Genomic DNA, 11933 nt, shown 5'->3' on the forward strand with positions numbered 1-11933 from the left:
GTTCACAAAATCTGACTCTTCCAAGAACTCAACAAAACAACAAAGAAAGCATCCATCCATACAGAAGAACCATTTTCAATATTCCAGAGATGGCTCTGTGACTTTAAGGATCCTTGGAAAGAGAGGGAACTGCTGGACTTCTTTAAATGCATATAGTGAATACACAAGGGTAGGCTCCATGGAACATTCTATCACAAAAGGGCAAAAGAGTAGCATTACAATAGAGCAGGTGAGTGTGCCTCAACCTATTAGGTGACTACATCTGAAGACAGGTTTTGCTATCCAAGCTGAGACAACACCCCAAGTCACTACAAAATGTAGTGATTGGTTAGAGCCTGCTGCTTCAGGACTGGAAGGTGTGATTATTCAGATTGGCTTCCACCATTTCTTAATGTATATATTAAAAAGGCAACTGAGGAATTGTATCTTTCAGACACTGGATTCTTGGACCAAGGTCATCATGCCCTACTATTGAAACACAAAAAGCCAAATGTCTTCTTTGATATAAGGAGAGTAACTAAGAACAGAGTAGGGTTGAAGAGCATGAGAAGAAGATTAACATTAAACAGGGATGAGAGGTGGGAGGGAAAGGGAGAGAGAAGGGAAATTGCATGGAAATGGAAGGAGACCCTCAGGGTTATACAAAAGTACATACAAGAGGAAGTGAGGGGAAAGGGAAAAATAATACAAGGGGGACAAATGAATGTCAGTAGAGGGGGCAGAGAGAGAAGAGGGGAGGGCAGGGGAGGGGGGATAGTAGAGGATGGGAAAGGCAGCAGAACACAACAGACACTAGTATGGCAATATGTAAATCAATGGATGTGTAACTGATGTGATTCTGCAATCTGTATATGGGGTAAAAATGGGAGCTCATAACCCACTTGAATCAAATTGTGAAATATGATATATCAAGAACTATGTAATGTTTTGAACAGCCAACAATAAAAAATTTAAAAAAAAAGAAACACAAAAAGAATTAGTAGAATACATTATTTCAATAACATAACTTTAGAAGATCCAGGTTATTATTATTACTCTATCACACTCATCAGAAGATTCTTAATATTTTTTTTTCCATTTTATTGAGAAGCATTGTGTTTGGCCATAGCAGCATAGACATTTTTATTTAGCATGGCATTTAAGCCTTTCCACAATCGCTAATTTTCAATATTCATTACAGTGGATTCTAGAGCATTTTAACTTAGTTTCAATCCTTCTATCTGCACTTAACTTTAAATTATTAGGAACATCCACATGTTGTACATTGAGACATAGCCATAAAGCCTGTAATTGTAGGAACAAGGAATAATATAATGTAGTCACTCAAGGATCATGAGACCAGGAGCTGGAATAGGTCTGGTTAATTGGCATGCACCTGTTTCAAACCTGTTCGTTAACTTCAGCATTTGATAGTTCTGAAATATCATCTGGCAATAACTAGTGTATGATAAGATAAATTGCATTCATACAGGCTACAGGATATTCATCATCCTTTCTCTTAATTCTCACAGTTAAGGAGTCTATTAGGTCTGTCAGTGATGTAAATATTCTGAAGGTTGAAGACAAACATCAAAACATCCTTTTGAGTGCCATCTCACTGAGGGTTAGTGTATTACCAATAAACCTCCAGGTGTTATGGCATCCTTGTATAATCATCTTTGTCAATTCTGGGAGACCACTCTAAAATAGGCCCATTATTTCTAGACACTCTATGTTGCACTGGGCAAGATATTTGCACAATCGGTCCACTTAGGAAAGGTACCAATTTCTATTGTAGAATGATTAGGGCAACAATACCTTCTTGGATCTGTTATGTAAATAACTGGCCTGTATAGGAAAAATCGGTTTTAATTATCCGTCTGACAATTGTGCAGATATATAGTCTTAATTCCTGAAGACCAGCATAATTTGCTGGTTTACTTTTCTTATATGCTGTCCTTTTCTGTAAAGATACTTGCAGAGGGTCTGTTTACCATAGGATCAACATAGAAGTATAACTGACCATTATAAGCCATACAATTAATCTAGTTACATGGGTGGACTTTTCCAGTCCACACTGCAAAGCATATTAAAGGAGGACCAAAGAAATGGGTCCATAGGATATTGGTCCTAATTTTTACATACCTGAGAAGCCTGTGAAGCTTCAGGGCTCTAAATTTTGCAGCTGAAAATTTTCCTTTCTGTGTCAGGCTTTCAATCATTATCATGATGACAGGTTTTACCTCTCCTTCAAAATCTGAATACTTTACTAAATCATATTCAGTAGAAGTAAGACTCTCAGCATCACAGTTAAGAAAATTTTTGAAATATTTGTAAGATCTAGTGCATCCTATGTGGTACTTTTTCCCCCTTTTTTTATTTAATAAAATTGAGTAAAGGCCTGCCATCAGCCATAGTATCATCAGCTAAGTTATAAACAATAGTACAAGTATTTAAATACTAAGAAAAGATTTGTCATCATTAATTTTGACAAAAGTTATTTAAAGGGACTATGGCAAAAAAGAAATCCATTTTGTTTCTGATATTAGATTTAATTTTGACTTTAGTTGAATTACCAAAAATAAAGATAGTAAGTTGTATACGAAATTTGTACCTTGAATTTAGTTCTAGATAAACTTAAATAGTTATTGTAATTTGGAATGAAGTAAGACAAGTTTTATAACTTAGGAGTGGGGATCTTTCCTAGGGGCATGAGGAAAATATAAACATCTATCTGAAATACAAAGTCCATATGTTAAATAAGCCTAGAGTAGATATTTTGGTTTTTACCATTAATAAAAAAAAATGAAATAGAGAAATTAATAGTCTTTTTTCTATGAACACATTAAGTCCTATATCCCCCTCTTCTTGAGGACTCAAAATTTCTAAAGACCCTCTCTGTCTCTTGCCACATCTGCCAAAGGCCCAATCCCAACATAAAACTTCACCACTTGCCTTCCCAGTCCATGAAGCTTGAGGCCATTTGCCTGCATCTGACTGGCAGATGGACTTCACCCACATGCCCACAGTAAGGAGATTTAAATATCTTCTGGTCTTTCTGTGAGGAGCTGCCCATCTGGGAATGAGTTAACTGGAGCTGCCTGCTCCTGCAGGGTTCCTTTAAGGACATGTGCCTCTTTAGTCAGGTCAGTGCCTTGAGGAACATAGCTCTGATTCTCATTATAGCTCTTCCTTGTAATGTTCTCTTGATAATGGGATGTTATTCTGTCCTTGGGAAACTTGGCGGTACATTGTAAGGAGTTCATAAGTAAACTCTTCTGTGCTTTGTTTCTGTTTATGGTATCTTAAAATACCATAGGGTGCACAAATGTTCCTTAGTGTGAAAACTGTATAAATATGCAGCACGGCTGAATAAAGTTGCAGTTGCTTCACCTTGAGTGTGGCTTCTGTCCTTCCACTCCCCAAGCCTCTTTTTCAGGACTACGTGGTGTCTAGAATGCCACATCTTTCTAGAAACCTTCAGCAGCTGGACAGAGGCTAATAAGAGGGCCCAAGCAGTAGCTGACACCTTAATAGAAAAAAAAATCATTCCCCACTTGGGGTCACCTTGCTCACCACAGACTGATAATGGCCCGGAATTTACATTTCAAATCTCCCAAATTATTTCAAAGGCCCTAAACATTCCTGGGCACTTTTACATTCTCCATCTTCAGATGTCTGGAAAGGTGGAACAAACTAAACCCTAAAATCAACCTTGACGAAGCTGTCGATAGAATTACATTTAGACAGCCTTAAACTCCTCCCTTGGGCCCCACTAGGGTTGCAGCCCTGCTCTTGTCAGATGGAGGAGGCCATTTCCCCCTCAAGCTAATGTCAGGCGTCCCCATGCTCCCTCCTACTCTAGCTCACCTACCCCCACCTCCTCCATTATCTAAAGACCCCTCTCTTACACTCTTTCCCATGAGCCCATGCTGACCAACTGCTGCCCAATCCGAAGGCCTCATGCTCTTCTCTGACTCCGGGAGACTGAGTCCTCTTCTCTCCCCCCCACACCTCCTCCTCTTTACTAACCTCAAAATGGAAGGGACCATTCAGGGTTATCTTACCTACCCCTCTGTGGCCTAACTCGAGGGCATTCCAAACTGGGTTCACAACTCCCATCTCAAACTCTTCACCCCATCTCGCTCTATGGCAACCCCCTCTATCTTTGGCATTTCCAAAATTTGGCCTTTCAACCTTCCAAAGTTTCTGGCGGATTCCTGATGGAGGCTCCTGTCAGACAGAGGAGGCCAGGCTACTGCAAAGGATAGAAAAACCCTGGTGGCTCTTCCCCCTCTGCCCCCATGGCAGGAACCTTTGTACTTACCCTCTAGCCAGACCCAGTGTCTCCTAAACCAAATCTAGCTAATTTCCCAGAGTGTCCTGGGGCTTGCTCTTCCCAGGGTTCCTTTGCTGCCTATAGCCATGTCCCAGAGGAATGCTATGATCAGCCAACCCTCTGCAAATGAGATCAGGCTAGGTATTGAACAGGACCGTCAAATTTTAAAGCTAGACTATCTCAACGTCCCTAGCCAGATCAAGCCACTCTCAAGACATACTGCTAGACTGTCCAGACTGACTTGCGAATGTCAGATGGGGGTGGGGTGCAGGATCAGGCTCACTAGGAACACCATTTTACTGAGCTGCCCCAAGGACTTCCTAATGCCTTCTTCCCTATAAGGTGACCGAGCCCTAAATCTATCAATCAGATGGAAACCCTGATGTAAGGACAGTTTCTTAATTCAGATAGTTAACGCCACTCACCATCTGCTAAACCTTACTAAGACTTCCTGGCCCAGGGGTGTTGGATGGGCCCAAAGGCTGGTTTTTCTCATTGAATAGCAGGTCCTCTAGGCCTGAACAGCTCATTGTTCTCCATGAGACCTCCCCAGACTCCACTGACATTTCACCTGAGCTTTCAAGAGTACCCCTCTTCCAACTTGTCCATAGGTTTTAACTCATAGGGGAATATGACCTCTGGGGACTTGCAGAAATGTCAGTGTGGACAGATCATCTCATACACAGTGTCTCAAACACTGCTCACCAGTCCCCAAGGCCTCCTTCCTGTGCAGGACAGCTATATATTGTTGCCTGCCCCCCAGATGGAAGGGTCTATGTGCTTTAGTTCTCTTATTGCCATCTACAGTCATTGTCTCAGGGAATGGGGAAGTCCCTATCCCTCTTATGACTCATATGAGCCCTTGCCACAAATGGGCTATTGAATTTTTTCCCCTAGTATCTGCTCTGGGGATACAGCAGGCCCAGCCTCAGGAACGGTGGATAACCACGTTCATTACCCATGTTCCTCAGTTCCCCAATCAATCTAATAAGGGGACACCCAACAGGTAGCCAAGTCTATATAGCTCTCCAGAATCAACTGGACTCCTAAACCACTTTTGTTATACAAAACTGCCATGGACTGGACCTATTAACAGCAGAGAGAAGAGGCCTCTGCCTATACCTACAGCCAGAGTGGTGTTTTTATGTCAACCAGTCAGGAGAAGTAAAGGACAGGATCAAACAGCTCCAAGAGCAGCTAGATAAGGGGAGACAGCATCTAGGACAACAGTCCCCTGGGGAGCATTCAGTCAAGTATGGCCTTGGCTCCTCCCCCTCACAGAACCCCTATTATCCTCTATGTTTCTCCTAACAGGACCATGCCTGTTCAATTGCCTACAGACAAGATCAGAGAAAGAAACTCACCAATCCGCCAGTCAATCAACTACTTCTCCTTCAAGACTCCAAGCCCTGATGCCCAAGACCAAGACCTACGACTCATGGTCAAGTCCTCTGACTCCAGAGACTCAGCCCCACCTAAAACCCTACCTCATCCCTTTAGAGGAGTGAGATTCTTTGCCCCTAATCAGCAGAAACAAGCAACAGAAGAAAGACCATTGTCCCCACCCTCAGTATGTATAAAAACAAAAAGGGAGAAATGTTGGCATCGGATCCACCATTTTAGGAGGAGCCATTTAATCTGCAGACCCTGAGGCAATGCTGCTTAGCCTCCCTTAAGAACCTGTGCCTGCTAAAGAGTTGTCCTCACTCCAGCAGATGACATAACCCCTAAGCATGCTGGTGACATTCCTCTTGCAGGCTATAAAGCTGCCCTGTGAGTGCCCACAGGCTGCTGCTCTCTTCGAAGGTACAACCTTGTCAGTTTGCTCCAGGCTCTGCCCATAAATTGTGAAAGACCAACCTCACACATGACTGAGTTAACTCCCTTGCTGGGCAATGTGGTGTCAGACACCCATGCTGCTAGACTGCCTTGCTCTTCTAGGGTTCCAGTGCCTGGGCATGTCTTCCTACAGCCCCATGGGTGGAGCTACACTCACCTGTTTTTTTGTAATATAAGCCCTTGCCCTGTTTAAGATACAGTGTTCCATGGAAGTGCATTGTGTGTCCCCTTCTCTTACTGTGCCCTTGGGTGTGGCCTACCCAGGTGTCAGTCAACCTGCTGACAGTGGACATCAGGAAAATAGACTCAGCCCCCTGAAACCTGACCCCTTGCCTCATTTGAATACCTTCTCCTCAATAAAAAGGGTCAGCATATGCGCTCGCGCTCTCTCTCTCTCTCTCTCTCTCTCTCTCTCTCTCTCTCTCTCTCTTTCTCTCTCTCTCTCTTCCTGTGGACACTTAAGGTCAGAGGAACCATCACAGTGACCCCAAAGAAAAAGGTATTTGTGTCTTGTGTGTGGTAATTTTGTGCAGCCCAGTTAGCCCAGTTTACCTGGAGTGACCCCTGACCCTTTTAGTTGTGAACAGAAACTCAGCAAAAAATCTCTCCAGTGGGATTCAGGTGCATTGTGTGGTCCTTGGACATTGTGTGAGTGTCCTTTCACTAGTAGGGACAGAGGGATGCCAAGATATAAGGCCAAGGCGGGTAGCAGTGAAGCCAGAATTAGACAGGCATCAGGGGAGATAGGTAAATTGAGTCAGGTGGCGTCAAGGAGGCCAATTTGAGTGTGTCCAGAAAGTTGGCGGCTGTCCCCTGAGGGATGGAAATGCCTTCAGAGCCCTTCCCCCACCCTATCAAGATAACACAGGAAGGAGAGATGAGGGCCAGAGAGCAGGAGCACAAAGCAAGCCTAAGCCCTGAGAAACAGCAGAACACCCTCCTTCTTGGGACACCAGGATTCCAGCCCTGGCCCCTTCGCCCTCCTGGTGATAGAACCACTTGCCTGTGAGGAGTTCTGCTTCCTCACGTGTTGAGACATAACAGTAGGGAACCTCTCCAAGGCAAGCATGTGAAGGGGAGTTGATGTCAATAAAAGTAACCTTTAGACTTCTCCCAAGAGGGAGAGGGGGCCATAGCTGGTTTCTTGGGATCCCAAGAAGGGGGTGTTCTGCCTTTTTTAGTAGGTCTTAGGTTTTCTTTGTTCTGGGGCTCTCTCCCCTGATCTCTCCTTCCTGTGTACATGATGAGGCCCAGGAGATTGTCCATGAGGTGGCCAAAACGTGAAGACCAGATGGACAGGAACGGGCGGGATGGAACAGCCCAGGACATGTTAATTAATAACTTCCCAGCTCCCTGCAGGGAGGGGCAATTCCTGGGGCAGGTTACCTTAGCAACAGGTGGGAGCAGGGGCAGGTTATCTTGGTGAGGCTGGAGGAAGGGCTCTCTCCAACTTCTCAGACTCACTCCAGTTGGCCTCCTTGACCTGACCTGACTGGATTTACCTATGTGGACCAACTGCCTGTCTATTTCTGGCTTCACTGGGAGAAGTAGACCTCCGCCTTTTAAAATAAACCTTTCTTAAATGCTTGTCTTGGTGTGCTTCTCTAATGTTGAACATGTGAGGGAACACAACTTGTCACCCATAACCAGCTGGGGACATATGCTGTGCCTACTAGACGCCAAAACCTAAAACCTGTGTTTCTCTGCAGAAACCTGTGCATACAGCCAGTGCATCCCAGCTAGGGGCTAATGAATGTTTGGGGCCATCTAAGCTCTTCTCACCAGGAAAATAAAATCAAGGCTAATTTGTGTCAGGTAAAGAGGTCTGACTTGAACCAGCTGAAAGAATATTACAACCTCATCTGCATTTTGAACCCCTGTCAGTTACTAAATGAGGAGAATTAAAGCAAAAGTGAGAAAAGGCCTCATGTTCCTCCACAGGTTTATTGCAGGGCTGGACTTGACTCTACTCAGGGAGGACTTCTGTGAGCATGGACAAGCATAGTGGATAAAAGAGCACATTCTTGGATGAAATAAAACATGCACACACTGATAAATGTTAGTTATGGGCTGCTCATGGGCATTAAGTGGCAAAGAGTTTGATTTCACATAGTAGTAACAGAAAGACAATGCTGTGACCTCACACTTACATTTGCATCACTCCAGTCTCTGAAGCCTTCATATGGACACGCTGGCCCACAGAGAGGACGAGTGTGGCCAGAAGCTGTGCAACACTGCCCCCTGGAGGAAGTAGGGAAGATAGCGCTTCATCCCACCACCTGCAGGTGTGACTTGGAGGTAGCTGCAGTGTCCCCACTTGCCTTCTCACTTTTCTAATGCAGACCAGACCTAGAAGTTGTGATGCGTCATCAGCAACACAGTGGTGGGGACCGCTGCTCAAGAAGTGTACCCTTCTCCTTAGCTTTCTTCATTCCCCTGCAAGCCCACAAGGTTGTGTAAGTAGGGTTGATCATAGGTGTGCCAGTGAAGCTGTCCCTGGGCTCAGCTTTGATGTGAAGCCCGGATGTTACAGCTCCATTGAAGGTGACATAAATGTTTGCTGGGCCAAAGTTTAGTCAACCTAATGACTCATCCTTATGAAATACACTTAGAGCAAAGAACCATTGCTACATCCATTTGTTTGTAGAAATTCCCAGGTGAATCCCTTATCAGGGTCCTTGTCCTTCACCATCCCACAGGCAGTAACTGACCATCCTGGGCAGGCTTCAGGTCAATTTAGCGGAGCTCTCTGAGGCTGATGCTTGGTTTAGCCACCTTCCTCTACTGACCCTGCACCACTCCATCGCCATGTGCTGCGCTCCCTCTCAGGACTGAGTCCAGAGGCCCAGCACAGTGGTCCTTGTCTATGGTTTTCCTACAGCACATTAATATCTATCATTGAATATTTTTTTCTCAGTAAAAGATATGAAAATAATGTAAAAAAAAAAATCAAAGCCTTCTCCCAGAGACCGTGGAGAAAATATGCCATATAAGATCTGAGCAGCTGGAAGGGGAAAGATGCAGTGTCACTTACAATTGGTGCTTTATTATTTATTACCATTTTAAAAGTTTATGGAGAAGTATTTTACAGAAAATATTTTACAATTATCATTGGGTAAAGGAAGGACTGTGTCCGTACAGGCACATTAACTAGTAAAAAAGGCCCATTTTCCCTGGAAGCAATGTACAGTAGCAAATGCACCAACAGACACTTGGAACAGTGCACCAGAGTATAAGGAAGGACCTTACACGTCTACGTGGGGATTGAAGATTGAACACCACGGAGGAGGGCATGTAAAATCAGTGGTCATAACGCAGAAGGGGGCACTCTGCACATGACGCAGTGTTGAAAACAGGCCCCCCCTGCATCAAGAGCAGGATTCTAAATTCAGGAAACTGGCTGAAGCCTTCTACACAGGAGCACAGCCCAGAGAGCAGAGAGTGACTGCAGAGACGTGAAAGAGAGGTCTCAGGAGATGTTGGCAAAGAAACTGTCCCCATTAAGGGCCTCTAGGTGGGCTGGGGATTAAATTGGCAGTAAGAGAGAGACAGGGAGAAAAGCTTGCATGTGCAGGGGTGTCTCAAGTAGAGACCCAGAAAAGGCCCAGATTGCTGAAGACTTCGGAGCCTCTGGAGTACAGAATGGAACCAGCGGGTGTCAGGATGGTGGGGAAGATGACAGGAGGGAAGGTAGATGGTGGGGGAGGAGGGGGCCTTGCTGTGCAGACAGGTCCCGGGGTCAGTGTTGGGTGGGAGAGGCAGCCCGGCTGGTCAAAATAATAACCTTGCTTTAATTTGATTTTAATTGGAGCCAGTGGTCTTTTCTTGCGTCCTGGTCTAACACCCTCCCCTGCGCCACACTCACTGTTGTTTGTGTTCCTAGAAGCTGCCATTGTCCCTGGAGTGACATGAAAGAGGAATTTTGATCTCTAAGAACCTTTTTAAAATCAGCTGTGTTTCTCCAAATAGAGAATAGTGACGGAGGAAGGTGAGAGCTGAAGGGACTCAGGTCGACCAGCAGCCGGGCAGGGCTGGGAGCTGGTGGGCTGTGCCTGTGGCTGGAGGGCGCCAGGGCAGAGCAGGCTGGACAGACACACATCAGTCATGGCTGGCGTCCATCCTGATGGGTGGCTTTTCCTGTCTGAGGTGTAGATCCTCAGGCAGTAGCTGCTCTCTGGATGTCACACTCTCAGGTCTCATTATAGTGAATGTGTCTGTGCGGGATCTAGTTGGAGGCCGCCTTCTCTCTGCTGTGGAGAGGACAGAACAGCTTCTTCCCACCCACACATGGGCCACTCAGAGCTAAGGGACCCTCAGTTCCAATGTGTCAGCTCCAGACACACTCAGGTCATTGCACTGGTCAGAGGGCTGGTGCATCACTGTATTAGTCTTCCTGGGCTGCTGTAACAAAACACCCATCCTGGGGGCCTTCAGACCACAGACCCTGACTGTTCATTGATGACCTCAGGCCACCACCTGAAGCCAAATCCTCCTCTACCTGATGGCCAAACCCATCTCCAGCACAGTGGATCTTGGGATAAGGAAAGAGATGGCAGCTGGCCATCCCTAGGAGCCATGCTTCCTTCCCATCACCCATGCTGTGTGGAAGAGAAAGCCAGCACATTGGGCCTGCTGTGTCCCTTGTCACCAGCCCCCCTTGTCACCTCTGAGTTCTTCAGCATCCTCTGGGCTGGGTCACGTTCTTCAGACCCAGCCACACCCTTGACTCTATTGACTTTGTTGCCCTTGTCCTCATAGAGGCTCCAAGTTCTTAGGTGTCAAGCTTTCAATTCTGCAGATGTATCAACAAAATTATTACTTTAATTACTATTATTACTATTGATACTAGGGATTCAACCTGGGGTGCTTAACCACTGAGCTACATCCCTAATCCTTTTTTTCCATTATTGGGGTTAATATGACAGGGTGTATTGGCCCCAACTGGCAAATTTTTATGTTTTATATGCGGGCTTTCTGGCAGAGCTGAGCAGGGTTATTATTTCTTCCTGGTTTAACCATCAGTTGAAACCCAGGAAGCTGAGAGCACTGGGTCAGCTTCTGGGGGTACATTGCTTCCTAGGCAGGATGCAGATGGGCTTGTGGCTTTTCTTGAAAATGTTGGTGCATCTGAAACCTTCACATAAAAAGAGTTCACAAAGGGGGACTTTATACTGAGAGAAAATAATGAGGTCATTCTGTGCAATAGAATGACATGTTTCAAGGGGGCAAATGAGCTTGAGTTCACAGACATGTTATGAGACTACAGATGCCTGAAGCCTAACCTAATACAATTCTACATATTATGATATTATTAGCATATCACCTAATGCAGTAATAATATGATATTATTCTTTTAAAATAAATACTAACTCCTACATACAATTTCCCCTATACATTCATGACAATGATTTTCCTTTCTAGAAAGTCTCAAAGCCCTTGTCAGCACCTAAACACAGGGTAAGGACAGGGTTTCCTTGTCTCCCTGGTGTAGCTGCACTGGTCAAAGTTCCTTTCCTGCTTTCAATCAACACCTTTTCTTTTTGCTTTTAGGGCAAACAGCTGAGCAGACTTGTGGGATCAGCAGAGTCAGGTCTGTACATAAGAATTGATAATACTAGAATGTAGACTATCTACATTGAGCACAAGGCGCCCATTTTATTTCTGCTGCACATTGCTGTTTTAGAGGGTTGCCTGCCTCCCCCCACCCCACCCCTTTCTCTGCTGGGGATGGAACACTGAGCCACAGCCCGAACCCCAAATGTTTCCTTTTATAGGT

This window comes from Marmota monax, unplaced genomic scaffold, assembly GCF_021218885.2.
Source record: "Marmota monax isolate L192 unplaced genomic scaffold, Marmota_monax_Labrador192_F-V1.1 WCK01_AAM20220418_F8-fsc00168, whole genome shotgun sequence".
Taxonomy (NCBI): domain Eukaryota; kingdom Metazoa; phylum Chordata; class Mammalia; order Rodentia; family Sciuridae; genus Marmota; species Marmota monax.